This window comes from Silene latifolia, chromosome 2 (assembly GCF_048544455.1).
Source record: "Silene latifolia isolate original U9 population chromosome 2, ASM4854445v1, whole genome shotgun sequence".
Lineage (NCBI taxonomy): Eukaryota > Viridiplantae > Streptophyta > Magnoliopsida > Caryophyllales > Caryophyllaceae > Silene > Silene latifolia.
The window spans coordinates 116,447,351-116,467,059 of NC_133527.1; the positions used below are offsets into that span (position 1 = coordinate 116,447,351).

The following is a 19,709-nucleotide window of genomic DNA, read 5'->3' on the forward strand; positions in this document are numbered from 1 at the left end:
TTTGGATACAATTTCTCTCTAAATCTTCCCCATTTCCCTATTGTGGAGAGATTTTGATTAGGCTTGGAATAGAAAAATTGTATCCTTTCAAATCTCTCCAGTCTCCAGTCTCCAGTCTCCAGTCTCCACCTCCATTTCCTTCCACCCTCATTTGCAATCCAAACGAGATATTTTAAAACCCCGACTCTCCCTCCCTTTCCCCTCGAAATCACTCAATCCAAACAAACCCTTATCCGTTAAAATGCCAACCCCAAATCCCTTCATTATTTCCTCACTCTCTCCCTCATCCCTCCCGATCTCACACCTTCTCAATCCATTTCGTCGACCAAGGTGGCCAGCCACCACTTTCCACCACGCACCACCTTCCACCACGCACCACGACGGGCTAGTGTACTTCCGCGCACCATCGTTTTCTCGTCTTTCCTCCTCGGGTTTGTACCCTAATTTTGTTCCTCGATTCGGGTATACTTATTGTTTTATTTCAATTGAATATTCTGATCTTTGGGTTTGAATTACTGGTGTATTAGTTCATATTGTTGAAGTACATGGTAATTAAATTAGGGTTTCTTTTTCCTGTCAAATTTCAATTGCTGGTGTATTAGTTCAAATTAGGGTTGTTCGATGATGGTGAAATTCGTAGGTGATGAGATGGTTATTAATGGAGATTAATGAAATATATATGGCTGACTTTTGTCGCTCACAATTGTGAATTAACACGAACTTGGCTATTAAATTGCTGCTTTGTCAATGTTACTGGAAGTTGTTGATTTGTGTTGCAGCCAAAACGAGAGGGGTAGTGGAATTAGTGGGTAATTTTAGCAAACTCATTGATCATTTTGTGTTTACCAACTGTCTATGTATCATTTCAATCTGTCATTTGTAGCCTGCACTATTGTTTCTTGTTCCATGAATAGTAGTCAGTGGTGTAACCGGCACTGTTGTTTCTTTGTTTAAGCGTTGGAACTAATCATTTGCCGTTCGCAAACTCCTTTTCCTGTTCTAAATTTATACTGTTCACTATGTTTTGGGCAAAGAGTAACGATGGATTGAAGGATGTGAATCTGATACAGAAAGCTGCTTCTAGAATTACATTTTTTTGTACTGCCTTCATTTTGTGGGGTGTTTCATGTGTGGCTAGTTTATTAACTTTCTGCATGTATGACTTGATTTTTGTTTTTAAATTTATATCACATGTTTATAGGAGTGACAGGATGGATTACTTTTCTCTAGGATTTACCTGAGGTTGAGGTGTCAACTAGATCACCCTTTATACTTCACTTCTTCAATTCACTGTTAGGTTTAGGACTGGTTTACTGATAGTACTCTCAATATATGAGAGGTATAATAGAGGACATGCAAGGTGATTCAACAATTAATATGATTGTTGAGTTCATTTTTTAACGTGCTCATTATATCATTTTGTCACTCTTCTAATTTAATTATGCATCCAAGGGAGATGAAAGTGAAACGCGGGCATAACTGAATGATTATATTACAGTGCAAGCATGATGAATTTGTTGTTGTGAACGAGCTAGGGCACCAGATACTAGAAAGGTTAGTGTCAAACTTTCCTAAACTAACACTAAACTTTTTTCTTGTATTTGCAAATTTTATAAATCTTTTTTTTTTTCCTGAAAAAGCAAGTGTGTAACAGAGACAATAAACAGACAATTGCATCGGAGCATTTACTTGAGGCCTAGCAGGTGAGTATCCCAAGCTGAGCTGTAAGCTCTTGTCTTGACAAGCTCTCCTAATTCCTTATGCAAATAGGTATCCTAATGGAATGTTTTTATTTTATTTTATTGAATTAGGTATCTAAGATACATTATAAAGCCAGTTGATGCCTACTTTTTCACCATCTGGTAAGTACTCATCATATGGATAAGTCGAGTCATTAGGATCATTGAGTGAAAAATTCACGTTTTGTAGTTTTTTAAAATTCTCTTCACTCCGGATCATAGTTGGTACTGTCAAGGTGATTTGCATACCTTGATACTTTTCTTGATGTATGTTCCTCAAAGTACTTTGATTGATAAATGACTCTCACCTATTAGTCCTTTCCTACGTCTCATCCTATTATCAGACATCAAGTTTATTTTCCCTCTTTTTGTAGGGCTGTAGGCTAACTCGGGACTAGATGATGAGGCAGAAGCTTAGATGGGATAACTGCAAATTGTTAATAATTATGCTCTTTTTCAATCTTAAATTGGAGTTCTAACAAATTTCATGGAGACATTCGCACCAACGTCATTCAAGCATCGTCGTGGCTCAATCGTTATTATCGTTCAAGCGCCATCAGTGCTTCCTTTGTTATACTGATGACCTCCTCCGGTTCTTCATTTGTGAGAGGTAATCACTCTAATTATTTGTAAATTTTGCTGTATACTATTTTTTGTTTATATATAATGTAACTTATTGTTGTTTGATGATGGGTACAGTAAAAGATTGTAATTTGTGTTCATAAACTAGTCTTATAAACTAAGTAATTCATAGTTTAGGGTTTGTAAGAAATTGGGATGTAGGTTTACTAATTAGAAGTTGATAAATGTGGCGTGAATTCAGATCCTCTGCCTCTTGACTGAGTGAAACTAAAGATGTCTTTTTGGTGAATTCGGTTGTGATTATAACCCAAACTTTTCTGCAAATCAAATTGGCAAGGTTTGTATTGACTTTTAATTCTCATAAGTTCTAGACTTGGCAAAACGGGTCAACGGGTCGGGTTCGGGTCGTGCCAATTCGGGTCGGGTCGGGTCAGTTCGGGTCTCTCATTGTGTTCGGGTTAATTCGGGTCGGGGCGGGTCTGTTTAGGTTTTGTTGTCGGGTATGTTTCGGGTTATGCGTGTCGGGTCATTTTCGGGTCAATGAATAATAGAGAAATAATCATTTCAAGTCTTTTCGGTTAAATTAGAGTTATATTTTGTCGGGTTATTTTCGGGTTTGGTGGTTTCGGATCGGGTCATTTAGGGTCAAGAAAACTCGGGTCATGTTCGGGTCGGGTCAATTCGGGTTTTAGGGTTACATTCGGGTGATGTAGTTCGGGTTACTTCGGGTCTCGTGTCAGTTTTTTCAGGTCGGGTCAATCGGGTCGGGTTGTTTTTGCCAGGTCTACTCATAACACTCTGTGGCAAGATTTGTGTTGACCTGTAGCAAGATTTCTTGCCCTCATTTTCTTACTTTGATTATATTAGTGTATCATTGATTACTCTTTCTGCTTTCATATTTGTTGATCGTTCACAAATTTGCACAAAGGATGTCATGTTTATATGTGGTGGCGCATTTGTTGACCTATGAACATATATGCCTAAGCTTTCTGTTGTCAGCTGTTCCCTTTATGGTTGTTCGGTATTCAACAGTCCTATTAAAGATTGGCCTTTGCTAATCTGTTCCATCAGAAGCCATCCGTATATGGTTGTACTGCTAAAGGTAGTTCAGGCCTCTGCTACCCATGAAAGTAAAACAAGGTTCATGAGTTCACTATTGTTTTGAGTATATGCTGTTTTAGCAAGTTGATTAGAGCAAGATGCTAAACTTTTACATGTTACAACACCCGCTTTAGTACTAGACTTTCACATGTTAAAAACACCCGCTTTAGTGCTAGACTTGCATTGTTGTAAAGTACGCTTTGGTCTATATCAGTAGGATGATGATTATCGTTAATTTCTAATAGAATTGTAACCTTCTTTAGGTACTAATCATCCATTGTTGGAATTTGTCCAAAAAACTGGTGTCGGTGGTGAAGAATGTGAAGAAGTGAATTACGTATGAATGTAAACTAGAAATTTATATAAATTCAGTTAAACATTTGTATTATTTTCAAACCATGTATGAATGTAACGTATAAATTTTTATATATTTAATATATTAGTTTTAAATAATACTTCAGTTATTTAAAGCAGCAGCAGGCGTTTTTTAACAAAAAAAAGGCCTAAAACTTTTTATTTTTATTTTTAAAAATTATTTATTTGTGGCTCCTTTTTTTTTTAAAAAAACGCCACAAATAGGTGCCTTATTTTCGGCGTTTTTAAGGAGCCGCAAATGAAATTCTTATTTGCGGCCCCCTTATTTGCTGCTACACTAAAAATGCCTCAAATAGCTTACTTTTAGGAGCCGCAAATTAATGTTTTTCTACTAGTGAAAGAAGAAACTGGTCGAAAGGCGGGAAATCGAAATGGAACCATATTTGTTGACACTAAATGGATATTTTTTGAGGGCCAGGGAAAAAGAGCCATGTTTGGACTTTTCTGAGCCCATCTACGACTGGAAGAAGAAGAAAATGATCCCCGAAATCGAAGTATTCCAAGATTGTTACTACATTCCTGACGATGTGCTCAGAGTAATGTCGGAAAAGAATAAATCGGCCCCAATCGAAGACAGGAAAGCTATGGGCTTACTTTTCGGGGAAGAAAAGAAGAAAGTGATACCGAACGAATATTTGGTAAGCATGATTAAGAGAAGTGAATGATTTGATCCATGGGGAAGAAAAGAAGAAAGTGATAACGAACGAATATTTGGTAAGCATGATTATGAGAAGTGAACGATTCGATCCATCTACTCTCATCACCGATGTAGTTCCTCAGAGGACTACCTCGGGGTGGAGAAAAACTGTTAAATGGGCCGACAACAGGGGGTTGCTCTTCAAGTTCACGATTGGAGAAAGAGAAATATTCGTGCCAGATGATGATTCTAAGTCTGAGTCCGATTCTGATGAGAGTCCTAGGATTGAGTCTAAGGAGTCGGGTGTCGAAGCCACCCCCTCCCTAGTCTTTCCTTTCGCCGTACCCTCTCCTAGTTCTAGTATCTCGCGGCCTCTCTAGGGTGGTACCTCTGTTGTTCCGCCACTGACCTCTGATCAGCTAGCCCAAATGTTAGCGCATTTCACACATTTCAAATCAATAATAATAATATGAACCAGTTTGCTTACGACTTTTATTATTTACATTGCAATTCAATTTTTGAAAATAATTGTTCTAGTAATGACATTGAGAATAAGGCCGAAAACGAACTGGTTGAAGAAGAGGAGGAGGTGGAACCACCTCCGCACCTGGTTAAAGGGTTAGAAGAATATGACCAGAGAAGCTCGGTAATGTTAGAACCTTAGAAGAACCACGGGAACTTAAGATAGGAAATACCTTAGATCCCGCAGAGTTACAGGGGTTTGTCGATTTTCTGGGGGAATTTAAAGATATGTTTGCATGGTCTTACAGAGACATAACGTAAATTGATAGGGAAATTGCAGAGCGCATAATCCCAATTAAGCCAATGTTGAAGCCAGTGAAACAGAAGTTACGCGAATGCGTACTGAATGGTCATTGAAGGTCAAGGAAGAAAATGATAAACAGTTAAAAGTCGGGTTCATCAAAGTGTTAGAGTATTCGGATTGGGTTGCCAATGTAGTGCCAGTGCCGAAAAACGATGGTAAGGTTCGCGTGCGCGTGGACATTCGCGATTCGAATAAAGCTAGTTCGATGGATAACTTTCCGTTACCTCACATTTATATCTTGGTTGATAATACCGCGAATCATGCATTACTGTTCTTCATGGATGGATATGACGGTTACAATCATATAAAAATGGCTGAGGAAGATATGCACAAGACAACGTTTACATCACAGTGGGTAACCTATTGCTACACAGTAATGCCTTTCGATTTGATAAATGACGGGGCAATGTATCAGAGAATAGCAACGACGTTGCTACATAACATGATGCACAAGGAAGTCGAAGTTTATGTCGATAACATGATAGTCAAGTCAAAGGAACGTAGTGACCATTTTGGAGTGCTACGAAAAATCTTTAAAAGGTTGGGAAAGTATAACATGAGATTGAATTTGCAGAAATGTGCTTTCGGGGTTCGGAAAGCTTTTGGGCCACATCGTTAGCCATCGTGGCATCGAAGTCGGCCCATCAAAGATAAAAGCCTTTATGGGAATGCTCCATCCCGAGTCCGAGAAAGAAATCCGAGGTTTCTTGGGTAGTGTTTTTTAAAAGTTTTTTCCTTGGATTTTGATTTTTGGTTTAAAAAATCAAGGGTGTGTTTTTGTGACGGTTTTAATGTATAGTTTTATTTAATTCGAAATTTCAAGTTTTTAAAGCTGTTTTTAAGCCCGTATTTGAAGCGCTTTGAGGAGCGATTTTGAAGCGACTTTGGGCCCTGTTTGGCATGGGTTTTGAAGAGTCTATCGATCCAAAATACTCAAGACCTGGGGAGGGGGGGGGGGGGTTAGTTGAGGATTAAAACTTTTACTACTTTTTCGATTGTATAAGTATAATTAATTATTTAAAGTTTATTGATTAAACTTTAACTAATGAACGAACAAGAACGAAATAAACAAGCGAACGAAAAGGAGAGAGACGCACGGTTTTTGAAGTGGTTCAGTTTCACAAATCGAAACCTACGTCCACTATTCTCGATTAATAAATTTAGTACCTTTCTATGGATTACAAATTTACTAACCCAACTCGTACAACTAACCCTAGTTGTAACTCAAGTGAGTACCGTTAAATATTCGAGTGACTAACTTATGCTAATAAGAAAGCACTAATGATTCTTGCAAAGGTTCACGTTAATGAACAAGTAAAAAATCTATTGAGCACTATTATCTTATAACAATAACTAATGAATGAATATACGAGTTTATAAACACACGACCTTTTTTTTCGAAAATAGCAAAACGGTTTTCTTGTTTTGAAACACACGGTTTTTGCTCTTAAAAATAAAATCAATTTATGCTTAAAGATCTTTTTTTCAAATGTTACAAAAGCAAAGTATTTATAAGCAAGGAAAGAGCATGGCACACGGTTTCACAAGAAACCCTAATTGTCGAAACACAAGATATGCAAACAATCATATCTTTGTTATTTCTTTCCTTAAAACCCTAAGAAATAATAAAGAATATTCCAAAAGATAAATTATAAGATATTCTCATATTATTCTTTCCTTAAATCTAAAGATATGATAAGATTTTCCATATCAAGAATATCTTTATCATAAATAACAATATCAAACTAAATATAAAAGATATGTCAAGATAATTCTAGAGAATAAGATCTTAACAATAATAATCTTTTATACCTTAGGTTACACGAAACAACAACAGCCCATAAGCCTCGTTTTCCGTGAAAAACCCTAGCTCGAAATTAGGTTAGATTTTTAGGGTTTAGGAGTATGCTATATTAAAACCCTAATTAGTAATATGGCTCAACTCATAAGTTGATCCAACATGATTACTAATTATTAGTTTAAAATAAAACCATACTCCATATTAATACGGACTTCTATAATAAATACTTTTGCTAGAACATTTAAAAGAAACAAAAACATTTTTCAAAAACAATTTTGAAAACATTTTAAAGTCGTGTAGTATAAACTCAGCATCTCAATGTTATATTAGAAGAGTTACAACATTGAGCTCTTTTACAAGTAATGTATAACTGTCAAGCTATAACTTTACCTGTATAAGAAATTCATTCTTATGTTATCATTACGAGATAATCACCTACACTATTCTAATCTTCTTAGGAGATCTTCGAGTGTAGACTACTTCATCATCCAAGCTTGATTAATCTTTAGACGAGCTTCGTCTTCTCATAATGCTTGAATAATTCTTCTATAATCTTGATCCGTAATTGAGGGCTTGATCATAATATAATCTTGTATACTTTCATCACAATTCTCTTAGCTTGACCAATAGTAAGTCTAATCTGAAGAGACTAAACAAACAATTACGCGCAACGAGTATATAAAAAATAACTCACTCTTGACATCATCAAAACATAAACATATATTCTATATGTTCAACAAATTCCCCCCCTTTTGATGATGGCCAGTCTCCTAAAATTGTGACTAAGTATGTAGTTCCCCCTCAATATAACACCGTCATCTTGATAATAAAGATCAACGTAAGATCAAGACGATTAAAACAAAACCGAAACTTAAAAAGGACTTTAAGAGACAATCGGTCTTGACAAGGAGCAAACTTAGGTAGATGCTTACCATAGATGTTCTTTCCCCCTCTTGACATCATCGAAAAGATTAGAACAAATATAAAATGACTAGAGTAATATAAGACGAGACAAGATATAAGAACGAAATAAGAAACTAATAGACCATATATAAACATAAGCATCTAGAAATTAAAATAGCACACAAACTAAAAGAAAAACACGTCTAAAGCCAAATGGGCCGAATAACAACATGTTTTAGAATTACTTGGGCCATAACCACAAGTAATGTGCCAAAATGGGCCGAATGGGATAGTTGTGCAAAATACACCATGAGAAAATCAAAATAAGTTAAAGCTTAATAAGGAAAGTGCTAAAATAGGCAATAGGCAAGGCAAGGTCAAATGTTACGGGTCTTATACGGGTTAACGTAGTCGGGACGCGTGAGATGTTCCAAGGCATCAAGACGGTCAAAAGAGCTCCTCACGAGTGTAGTTTGAGCTTGAAGACTTCGCTCAAAGTTGATATAACAATCCGACCCGCCACGTCGTAACACAACCTCAATAAGATGAGATGTGTACCTTTGGGCCCATTATTTGTCCTCACTTAAGCCCAAAAGTACAAGGCCTTGTTACTAAGTGGTGAGTGGAATCCCTTATAAACATATCACAAGCTCTATATTTTCCCGATGTCAGACAACTTACTCTCAATCATCTCTCGGGGTGTTACAAACTCCCCCACTTAAATAACACAACGTCCTCGTTGTGCCCGGAGGCTGACCGCAACCAAGCCCAGAATCCTCCCCCGCTAGGTGTGTGAATCGGGTACTCCCGACCACAGGCTCACCACACGGTCGCAGGGTTGCTCTGATACCATTTATAACAATCCGACCCGCCACGTCGTAACACAACCTCAATAAGATGAGATGTGTACCTTTGGGCCCATTATTTGTCCTCACTTAAGCCCAGAAGCACAAGACCTTGTTACTAAGTGGTGAGTGGAATCCCTTATAAACATATCACAAGCTCTATATTTTCCCGATGTGGGACAACTTACTCTCAATCATCTCTCGGGGTGTTACAGTTGAAGACTTTAAGAGACAAAGCCTTTGTCGCTTCCAAAGTAAGAGCTTGATCGGCCGCCATGGCTTTCCCGTGCATAACTAACGCACCTCCTTGACTAGTGAGAAAAGAAAGACGATCTCCGTGTTGGAACACTTCCCCACGAATTGCCTTCAACTCCCTTTCAAAACCCGAGAGCCTCTTATCAACCCCGTCCATCCATTTATAGACCTGAGCACAATCCAAGCCACCATCCGAGGACCAAGAGGTCCCAACCCGAGACATGGCCGTGGCTAAGGCCGTGGTGTGCTCCTCAAACTTTCCCATCAAAGAACCCATAAAGCTTTCCAATTTAGCTTCCATAGCTACCAAGCCAACATCACTCGGACCTTTTTCAACATTTTTAGCAAGGACCAATTCGGGTCCATCAAATCCAAGACCCATCAATTTGATTAAACGATCACACATGTAATCCTTTGCACTAACACCGTAACTTTTCCGTCCCACAACTTGCTTTATCTCCAACAACCTTGATATCCACATCCCATATGGAAGATCTATGGTAGTACAAAACTTTTCTTTGGTGACGGTGAGACTCGTTTGAACAATACGGTTTAGCACAAGACTAGCAAAATTAACTTTCCGCCTCTCCAACCAAGAATACACAATTATCGCTTCATAACTCGACACTTTATCCCTTCTTCCCCTTCTCGGCACAATCATGTTCCACAAGAAATTTAAGAGAAACTTAATTTTTGCCGAAAGAGGACGGACTATAATATTACCATTTTCCGACCCAACCTCCTCGAAATACTTTTTAATGGTTAATTGTTTTTCATCATCCACATTAGACCATTCTAGACTTGGATTAACATCGATTCCATCATGAGGATCCGAAAAAGCCGAACGAAAATCACCAATAGAAACCGTCATATCAACACCATTGACGGTTGCATGCAACAACCCATTCTTAACTTTGACCGAGGCGAAAAATTGAACAACCTCAACGGGGTATATAGGACCCGAAAACTGACTAATACTACCCCAACCTTGAAAATCAAGAAAGTCGACAAAAAATTTAAGAGACGGAATTTTTGTCAACCAAGATTTAGGGTAATACCTTCCTCCATGGATTGAGTATGGTAAAACCCGAGAGACAAGAATACTCTCATCTTTTGTCAACCGAACTCGGTTCAAACCTTCCCTTGTTGCGCTTTTCGAAGCTTCCCGAAACAGAGTTCTTGAAATCCCATTCCTAATAATAACTTCGGGTTCACTAGCTCCTCAACCTCATCTACAATAACCTTAGTTTTACCCTTAAAAAGCCTACGCCTTTTACCTTCGGATATCGTATCATCCCGACCACGAACCATGGGAGGAGATGGTTGTGGGTTTGGTGAGGTAAAAGTAGAGGAATTAAGATGATGAGGTGGCTGTTGTTGTGGTTGATTTCGTTGGTGTTGGTTACGGGTGGAGGACCGTGTTTTTGCATGTAAAGGATTCATGATGAAGGTTGAAGATGATGATTATGGTGATGGTGATGGTTGAAGATTTGTGTAATCTTTTGGTAAGTCAAAAAGTAAAAGCAAGTGGGTTGTGTGATTAATATTTACACGGCTAGATGTTAATATAGGGTAGGAGTCTAGGTTGATCTAGGTTTAGGTAAGTGGGTGATATGGAATTAATATGGTAAATAACATGAGATATGGAATATGAGCTTTCCACGAGATTTTGTGTAGCAATTATAGGAAGGATTTTTATAAAATTTGGAAAGTAAAAGAAATATGGTGTATTTCAAATTTTTGGTAAAAGATAAAGTTTGTATGTCACTATAATTCCAAAATACAAATAGAATATATATGACAATTAAATTTCGATAACCGTAAATATTCATGCAACGCAATATACGGACACGGTCATACAATCTTATCTTTACTAGTCAGTCGTTGAGAAATTAAACATATATAGAAGCTTAGGTACCACTGATTAAACCAGTTTCCAACCGTAAAGTCTCAATTCGTTCTCTAGCTAATGATTTTGTCAGAATGTCTACCCATTTGTTTCTCAGTACTACAAAATTCAAGTTTTATATTCCCTTTCTCAACATGTTCTCGTATAAAATGGTGTCTAATTTCAATGTGTTTGGTAAGCGAGTGCTGCGCGGGATTTTTGGAAATAATAATAGCACTCGTATTATCACATAAAATAGGAATACAACCTACGTCAATACCATAATCACGTAATTGTTGTTTAAGCCATAATAATTGAGTACATACCAGACCTGCTGCAATATATTCGGCTTCTGCTGTAGAAAGGGCAACTGAATTCTGCTTCTTTGAACCCCACGTAATAATGCAAGGTCCAACGAACGTGGAAACACCTGATGTACTTTTTCTGTCTAGAGAACATCCTACGTAGTCGGCATCAGAATAACCGACCAGGTCGAAATTACAATAAATATAGTTTAGCTGTTCCAATAAGATATCGTAAAATCCTCTTTACGGCCGTCATATGCGACTCTTCGGGAGATGATTGATATCTCGCACAAACGCATACGCTAAACATGATATCTGGTCTACTTGCGGTTAAGTATAGTAATGACCCTATCATCCCACGGTAAGTTGTTTCATCAACAGGCTTACCGTCTTCATCCAAATTTAACTTCTTGTCTGCGACCATCGGAGTAGGCATAGCATGAGAATTTTCCATACCGAACTTTCGAATCAATTCTTTGATATATTTTTGTTGATGAATTTTAATGCCTTCCTCAGTTTGTTGAATTTGCAGACCTAATGAGAATTTCAATTCTCCCATCATACTCATCTCGAATTCGGAAGTTATCAACTCCGAAAAATACTTGCATAGACCGCGGTTGGTAGATCCAAAATTAATATCGTCGACGTAGATTTGAACAACCAAAAGGTCAGTGCCCTCAGATTTTAGGAATAGGGTTTTATCAACAGATCCTCTATTAAATCCACTGTCAAGTAGAAATTTTGATAATCTGTCATACCAAGCCCTTGGTGCTTGTTTCAATCCATATAGGGCTTTGTCTAATTTAAAGACATGATCTTCAAATTTGTTATCCTTAAATTTAGGGGGTTGTTCTACGAAGACTTCTTCCTGTAGATACCCATTTAGAAATGCTGTCTTGACATCCATTTGGAAGAGCTTCATTCCTTTATGAGCTGCGAAGGCTATCAGAAGTCTAATAGCTTCAAGACGAGCAACAGGTGCAAAATGTTGGAGTTTGTATCCTCCACAATACTGCGTTTACATAATAAATCTCATTAAAGGAATATCATCAGATATTTAATTATTTGATCCTCGTCAGTTGATTAACGTAAATCGATAACGGTTGGCTGGCTAGAGTTTGACGTTATTGTCGTGAGACGACGGTGATCAACTGACCCCTTTCGGTCACACCTAAAGGAACGAACCCCAATTGACAACTAATTAATTGTATGAGATACAATTTATTTAGTCCCTTGATTTATAGACAAAAAGGCTAGTCGATTATTTTTAGAGAGATTTCGAGTTGCGAACTCGAGGAGCGGCAGTTATTATTTAATTACGCGATAATTAAATAATAAGTTTTATGAGACGAGTTTTAGTTAATTAATTGTTAATTCACTAAAATTATACTAATTGATTAATGTGATTAATATTAGTACGTAAAATAATATGTGTAGCGGTACACGTATATTTACGGAGTGATTTGGACGAAATTAATTATGGAAGCATTTAAACATGAAACGATGTTTAAATAAAATTTACACGTATTTGTGCGACAAATATAAGAACCAAAATGGACCCGTAAATGGGACATGGGACCGTGTAAATAGAGTGTAGTGGATGATCATAATCATTTCACTTTACTAGATTTTCTTCCATAAGTTGTCATGTGATCATTATGCATGTCATAATGAATTGGACAATAAAAATATAAAACAAAATCAACACTCCACCTACTACTACTCCACCCGTCCTATTCCCCTCTATAATAGACCAACACATTGTTCTTTTATTCACTACTTCATTTTGTACACCATTTTGCATGTGTGGAAAAAAAGTTGTTGGTCTTTCTCTCTAAAAATAATTATCCATCTTTACTAAGATTGTTAGTAAATAAATTTTATTACTAAGAGAGTTAGTAATATTACAAATAATATCAAGGGTATAATATTAACAAGTTCTAGTAAAATACTTGTTATTATTTTTGGGTAAGTTCTTGGGTGCAACAAGAAGGAGATTTTCTCTTTGATGATTTGTAAGGAGGATCATCCATTTGGTATAAGCTCAAGAACAAGCTAGTAAGGTGAACTAGTTTGTGCCCTTTTTACCACAAAATCAATGTAAGGAAATGATTTTTCCTTATACTTTCTTTTTATGCTTTCATATTAGCATGCATGTTACATAGATCACCTAAATGACAAATTATGAGATAATTTAATTTTTATTAGAGAGTCCAATATGGATCTATGATCTTTCACAAAAGTCTCGTCATAATCTATTCCTTCTTGTTGATTATAACCTTGGACCACCAATCTTGCTTTATTTCGAACAATGACTCCGGCATCATTTAGCTTATTTCTAAATACCCATCTTGTTCCAATAACAGATCGATCCTTGGGTCTAGGAACTAAGTGCCAAACTTTGTTCCGTTCGAACTATTGAAGTTCTTCTTGCATAGCTATAATCCAATCTGATTCTGCAAGAGCTTCCTTAATATTTGTTGGTTCGATCATAGATAGGAATGAGTAGAACGAGCAGAAATTATTCAAGGATCGTCTCGTTTGAACACCCTTCTTAATATTGCCGAGAATATTGTCCATTGGATGTGAGCTCTTGTATTTCCATTTAGTTGAAGTACTCGGTGATGCGTGTCCTAAATATGATGTTTTACACCTTATTTTACACGCATTTCTGAGCTCATTTGTGTAGTTTATGCTACTATTTTCCCTATTTCCGTCTACTTTTGTGTTTTTGTGAAACATTGCAGAAATGTGAAGAATCCAGCAGAAAATGAGCCAAATCCGTCCCCGAGTACTTGGCATATTATTTGACATGAAGTATTTACTCAAGAAACGAACTTGGTGCGCGTATCAAGGCCTGAAAGATAGATTCGCGAGAGTTTTAGAAGCGGATTACCAGTTACAGTGGTCTAAAGACTGACCTACGTGGTCTATAGACTGTCAGAATGCTTAACAGAAGTCTGTAGGGAAGAGAGCGATCGATCGACTGGTCCCAGTGGTCGATCGACCACACCACGAGACTGACGCGCAAATTAAAAGACGAGAAGTTAGAAGCCCATTGTAATTAGGTTTTAGAAATAAGAGTTACGTGACATCCCTATATAACGTAACCCCTTCCTACTCTTTTATTCATTCATTCATTCATATTGGGATTCAGATTTACATACTTAGTTTACAGTTTGCAATAGTACTAAATAAAGTTTTCCTTTTGCATTCGGATTCGTTTTTTCTGCCTTCTTTATTTCTGGTAATTCTTGCTCTAATTTCTATTCCTTCTTTATAGATTAGAATTGACTAGTTAGAATCCCTAAGCCCTATTTCTTTCTTTATGCGATTTTATTGTTCATTTAATTTAGTTATGAATCCCGTGGTTTTCATCTTTATTTTTGTTTCTGTTATTATTTCCAGTATGAGTAGCTAAACCCTTCGTGCTAAGATGTAGGGGACCTGTAATGTAGGCGGCGTAGATTTCGTAGACCTGAGTCGCGTCATGGTCGATCGACTGCCTTACCTGGTCGATCGACCGACTCACGTGAGATCAGCTCCGTCTTAATTAACTTAATTGCTATATTTGACGAATCGAGTGCACGCGACTAGTTGAATGCTTAGGAATTGACCGACCCGATAGATCGAAAGATAGGGGAGGGAAATAGACTACTTAGTTAAGACGACTACATTAATAAGATCGAGGGATAAGTTAATTTAGGCTTTTAAATCACTTTTCAGGGCGAGAGTCAGTACTAGTGATATTAGGGACCCGTAGCTAGATCGAAAGATGCTACCTGTTAAGGATGGACCGAGAAGACTTCTTATTTTCCCGTCTTACGTGATTATTTCAGACTTACTTAGGATACTGCCGTCGAAACTACAGTGAACCGACCATCTTAGCATCCTTTTAATATTTGATTTCATCCATTTTCTTTAATCACTCATTTATTTGTTTTAGTTTAATTTTAAATTTGATTGCCTTTAGTTATAGAACTGTTCAAATCAAACCCCCTCATAACTGTCACTTTAGACTAAAATTAGACAACTATTAATTGCATCGCCTCTCGTGGTTCGACCATTCGATCGCCACTAGCTATAGTAGTAGTTAGGTTTTATAAATTTATCTTTGATACTCTACGACGGTATCAAATTTTGGCGCCGTTGCCGGGGAGGCAATTGTTTAATTTTTAGTAGTTTTTATTTTAGTATTTTTCTTGGTTTAAGGGACATCTGTTCCTTAAACTATTCTCATATTCTACTTGTAGTTTCTTCTTATGCGCAGGTCACAGGGTGGTGAATTACGACCGTTAGATCCTGAGATCGAAAGGACTTTGCGAGAGTTGAGACGATCATCTAGAGTATTGCCGACAGAGGAAGAGCTGAGTACTCTGTCCAGTTACTACGAGAACGAGTTATTTGAGGAGGATCCACCTTCGTCTCCTATTTCTACTTCTTCACCGAGACCGTTACATCTCCGGATATGGTCAAGAAGCAAGTATAGCCATCACTCCGAGCCAAAAGTGAGAATCTCTATAAGGGATTCGCATTGCCCCGGGGACGGAAAGAAAATTCGAAGCAAAACCGTCCTACATCAACTTGGTTGAGAGAAACCAATTTGGGGGAGCTGCGAATGAAGATGCAGCTAAACATATGGAGATATTCATTGACTACTGTTGTTCCATACCCCCACCAGCAGGTGTGACCCAGGACCAGATAAAGGAGACGATGTTCATATTCTCGCTCCGTGATGCCGCTAGGGAGTGGTACCGAGATCTGGATCGAGCTGCCAATGGGATTACCGATTGGAATTCGCTGGCCCTAGCATTTTATAAGAAATATTTCTCTGCATCGAAGACCAATGCGATTAGAGCTCAGATCACAAGCTTTAAACAGATGTCTGATGAAGATTTTCATGAGGCATGGGTCCGTTTCAAGAAGTCAAAAGTGCGATCTATTCCGCACCATGGGTTTGAGAAATGGTTTCGTGCAACCAGTTCTATAATGGTCTTTATGATGATCGAGAGTCATCCTAGATCTTTGCAGCTAATGGGAGATTTCAAGAAAATATCGGTGAGACAAAGGGGTGGAAAATCATCGATGACCTGGCCACCCATAAAGTGAGCATGGGAATTCTAGAGGAAATCGAGAAGATCGGTGAATCTCCTGCTTAGCGCAATAGAGGCCCTTTCTGCGAGATTTGACAAGCTAGATTTTGGGGGATCCCAAAAAGGTGGGATATATAAAGTTAATCTTTGTTTCAAAGGCGGTCCCTTTACATGCAAAAGATGTGGAGGAGAGGGACATGTTTTGGAGTTTTGTACTAGTTCGAATGAAACATGTGTCGCCTTTCAACACTTTAGGCATACTTGGTACTTATCCCGACCCTCTAATGTCCACCCCAATTTGAGGTGGACTAACCGAATGTCCTTAATCCGGGTCCACAAAGCTGCGGCAGCAGAAAGAACAAAATTATGTGCCCCCTCATAAGCGACATCGATTATCAAAAGCCTCCCTATGTGGCTCAAAGAACAATTTCAAGGTTATGATATTTCGAATTGAAAAACATGGTTCGAGAATTTGTCGGGTTTCTTTGCAAAAGGAGTCTCTAGCTAGAGAGACTTCTACAAAAATGTTGGAGAGTCAAATTGCCCAATTGGCAAGCAAAAGTGCAACTAGAGCTCCGGGGCATTTACCGTTGCAGCCAGATAAAAAAGAGACTCTAAATGCGATTACTTTGAGGAGTGGGTCTACCCTTGATGGGCCCGCTATGGTCGAATATGTTACTGGAAAAGATGGGGCGGAACCGAGTAAGAAAAAGGCTGGAATGAACAATAGCAAGAAAAATACGATCGGCCAGTACGTCGGTCGATCGATCGATGACATACTGTCGATCGACCACTCGGTCGATCGACCGGCTCGAATAATGATGAAGCTTCCGGTCTGCGGAAGCGATCGATCGATCCGACTTACATGGTCGATCGACTGAAGATGCTGCTGATTGTGAACCTTTTCGTCCTCCAATGCCAGATAACTCGAGGGACTACTTATTTCGGGGTACGACGACTTCGAAATTATCGAGGCAAGATCCAAATGCTGATGGGTCAGTTTCGGTTCCAAATTATGACCCTACGACGGTTAATGGTTCATTCTTGAGACGGTCTGAAGAAAGTTCGAGCTACAACAAGGACAAAGTAGTGGATTTTCAGCCTAAGTCCACTGATGCCGGTATGAGAGACCTAGAGGAGAGGGCTAAGTTGCTTCTTACAGGCTCGTACCCAGAGAGATTGGTGCCGACAAAGGAACATGTATCGTTTAACAAGTTTGAAAATGTTATTCGTAGTTTAAATGTGCAAGTTCCTTTCTTAGAATTAGTTAATCAAGTGCCTGCTTACATGAAATTTATGAAGCAACTGTTGTCTAAAAAGAAGTCACTTGATACTGTTCAATCTGTCGCACTAACTGAGGAGTCATGTTCCTATTTGACTCACACTGCTCCACATAAGTTAGAAGACCCTGGTAGTTTTTCTATTCCTTGTAATATTGGTACCTTCTCAATTGAGAAGGCATTATGTGATCTAGGGGCTAGTATTAGTGTTATGCCTTTGAGTCTTGCTAAGAAATTGAAATTGACTAAGTTTGCAATCACAAACATGACAAAGATCTGAGATGGTGATCGTTCATGGTCCGGCCCCATAGGAGTCTTAGAGGATATCCCTGTGCAAATAGGAAAGTTCTTTTTCCCAGTTGACTTCGTTGTGCTAGATATACCCGAGGATGCTCACATCCCTATCATTTTGGGTAGACCATTTCTGCACACTGCTAATGTAGTTATAGATGTTGGCTCAGGGACATTGACCTTTAAGGTGGGGAAGCAGTCCATTGTTTTTGCCCAGACCTATAAGAAGAAGGCTGCTATGTACCCAGTAACTTGCAATGTAGCTAAATCTTATGTTGTGTTTCCTGATATGCCCGCCCTATGCCTATTTACGCTATAACACCTCCGCCCCGATTTGGGAGCAAATTGGAGGAAGATCCTTCTTTTGATTTGTTGCGGGGGGCTGGTTTGGGGAAGTTAGAGCCGCATGTTGCTCCAGTTGTGAAGGAGCCAATCATTCAAAGAGGCGGTCTAGGATGTCTTAGCTATGGAACTGATGAGGAGCCAGTCAAGGTGACGGAGTCCGATTTGGATTTTGACGAGCCAGACGAGGTCATTGATTGGTAAGAGGTTAGAGATGTTAATCCGTTGAGTTCAGCGGATATTGGAGTTGTTAGGAGCCCCGCTAAGGAGAGGAGCACTGTAGAGGCTACTTCTTGTAGTCAGAAGCCGAGCAAGTGGGCTATTCCGTGGCCATTCTTGATCAACTATTAGTTGATTAAGACTTTTTTTTAAAAAAAACATTTTATTGCTTTTGTTAGACTTTTTATTGTTTTGGTGTGCGCGAGACTTCGCTTTAATAATTTTGCTTAGGATTTAAAGACTTTAGACTGTTACTTTGGGTTTTGCGCAATTTTGGGCGCGTTATTATGTGTAATTGTAGGTTCATATACCATATTAGCTCAATTTATTGAGCTAATTCGAAGAAATCCGAAACTTACAGCAGGTATCTCAGTCGATCGACTGGCTTGTGTGGTCGATCGACTGTGCCGCGACTCCAGGGGCTTCTGTTCCTGTCACCTTGGTCGATCGACTGGCTGGTATGGTCGATCGACCGCCTTCGCTGCTGTACCTGTTCACGACCTTTCCCCTGCTGTGTTTGGTCGATTTGCGGAGTTAAGGGAGTCTTTTCTCCACTTTATTCTCCGATTCATTTCTGTTTTCTTCTGTTTTCTTATTTTGCACATTATTTTGCGTTTCATAAATTGCTTTCTCGAAATTACGCGCGGTACTTTTGTTTCTTTTCAGGTACCTATGGTAGCACTGCTGGCTACCGAAACCTCCTAGCTCACGCTGGTTTGGGGAGGTTTCCTGCTACGCTTAAAGTCTTGTGAGTTTCCGAGTCCTTCTTTTATGTCAATTTTAGTTATAATTCCGCAAAATCCCAATTTCCCATGCTTATCTTTCTTATATGATTTCGCACAATGGGGACATTGTGTGATTTGGTTTGGGGAAGGGTTTTGCGTTGCATTCATTCTGTTTTGCATTCACGTTTACAATTTTATCTTGCATTGTTGTTTATTTTCCTCTTATATACAGAAAATCCAAAAAAATTTGAAAAATTTCAAAAAAAAAAAATGCATGTTTATTTTAGCATATAGGTTGAGTCGGAACGGTAGTATTTCAATGATGACGTTGCATTTTCAGCTGTTTATGCCTAAGCCGTGCTCATTAACATGTTATTAGTAGAATCATATATGCATAGTCTACGAGTTTTCGTTAATTATTTGTTGAATCTTGAGACTTGACTTAGATTTTTGGCAAACTACATCATTTTCTGAGGTTTAGAGCTTATAACTGGTGACATTC

At 38.4% G+C, this 19,709-nt stretch overlaps 1 long non-coding RNA gene and 1 other non-coding gene across 4 annotated transcripts; one reads left to right on the top strand and one right to left on the bottom strand.

The window, feature by feature from the left end:
* Window positions 1-205: 205 nt before the first annotated feature.
* Window positions 206-3,872, top strand: LOC141642908 (uncharacterized). Of its 3 annotated transcripts, none has more exons than XR_012543529.1 (6): window positions 206-462; window positions 1,453-1,554; window positions 1,641-1,703; window positions 1,812-1,862; window positions 2,114-2,349; window positions 3,686-3,872. It is a non-coding gene; the product is annotated as an uncharacterized LOC141642908 (long non-coding RNA). The 3 variants fall into 3 exon arrangements; XR_012543528.1 differs by having other exon boundaries at window positions 207-431; XR_012543530.1 differs by having other exon boundaries at window positions 207-431; window positions 1,499-1,554.
* Window positions 3,873-16,105: 12,233 nt separating this feature from the next.
* Window positions 16,106-16,215, bottom strand: LOC141645250 (small nucleolar RNA R71). The gene has a single exon (XR_012544833.1). It is a non-coding gene; the product is annotated as a small nucleolar RNA R71 (small nucleolar RNA).
* Between the last annotated feature and the right edge of the window lie 3,494 nt (window positions 16,216-19,709).